The following is a 359-nucleotide window of genomic DNA, read 5'->3' on the forward strand; positions in this document are numbered from 1 at the left end:
GAGTTACTGCATACATTTAACACTAAGAAACTCACAGTAAGTGAAAACAAAGTGACTTTTACTATTATGAAAGGATACTATTGCAGAGTTTTTCCTGTAAGAGACACTACTTTTGAAAAGCAGATGAGTTCTGTGTGTCTTTAGTTTTAAAAGTACGAATACCAGTAACTTTTGATGCCATAATTCCATTTGGGAATATATCTTAATAACAACAAAAATATAAGATGATGTTTCTTTTTTTTTTTTTTTCCTTTTTGTGGAGAACGGGGTCTTGCTATATTACCCAGGAAGGTCTCGAACTCCTGGGCTCAAGCTATCCTCCTGCCTCTGCCTCCCTGAGAGCTGGGATTACAGGCGTG

The 359-nt window shown here is 36.8% G+C and overlaps 1 protein-coding gene across 1 annotated transcript in view; it reads right to left on the reverse strand.

Moving 5' to 3' along the window:
- Positions 1 to 359, reverse strand: part of FAM175A (family with sequence similarity 175, member A) — a 31,421-nt gene that overhangs the window by 2,118 nt on the left and 28,944 nt on the right. The window lies entirely within an intron of this gene.

Source organism: Colobus angolensis, unplaced genomic scaffold, assembly GCF_000951035.1.
Source record: "Colobus angolensis palliatus isolate OR3802 unplaced genomic scaffold, Cang.pa_1.0 Scaffold200, whole genome shotgun sequence".
Classification (NCBI taxonomy): domain Eukaryota; kingdom Metazoa; phylum Chordata; class Mammalia; order Primates; family Cercopithecidae; genus Colobus; species Colobus angolensis.